We start from the raw sequence: 526 nt of genomic DNA, 5'->3' as shown, positions 1-526 counted from the left end.
CTTGTTTTTTCTTCTTTTTCTCCCTTTTCTTTTTGGTTATTGTTCCTGTGTGATTACATGGTGTGTTTTTCATCCATAGGCTTTTAGTTTTTTGATGGTTATTCAATTGTAATTTGTGTCTAACTGAGTGGGAGACAACAAAAGTCCCCATAAGTCACAACTACACCCACACCTCCTGCAACTTCACTTACTGAGTGAGAGTCACTACCTCCTTTTCCACCAAAGTGCCAACGATAAAAAACTGCCAAGAAAAGCCTGAATAATCCTTGGCTGCTCTTAACAAAGAGTTAACAAAGATCTAAATACAACAACACCATGATGCCTCAGAAACAACAGACCATCACAGTCCACAAAAAGAAGCAGGATAATGTGGTAGAAACAAGGGAGCAGGATACAGACACAGAACACATCCCTGAGGAAGAAACAGCATTGGAACTTTCTGACAAGGAGTTCAAAAGAATTATCTTTAGGTATCTTCAAAGGATTATGAGACAGACAAAAGAAAACACAGAAAAAAAAAAAAAAA

Source organism: Orycteropus afer, unplaced genomic scaffold (assembly GCF_000298275.1).
Source record: "Orycteropus afer afer isolate SDZICR_OR568_19922 unplaced genomic scaffold, OryAfe1.0 scaffold00115, whole genome shotgun sequence".
Classification (NCBI taxonomy): Eukaryota; Metazoa; Chordata; class Mammalia; order Tubulidentata; family Orycteropodidae; genus Orycteropus; species Orycteropus afer.
This window is presented reverse-complemented; position numbering follows the sequence as displayed.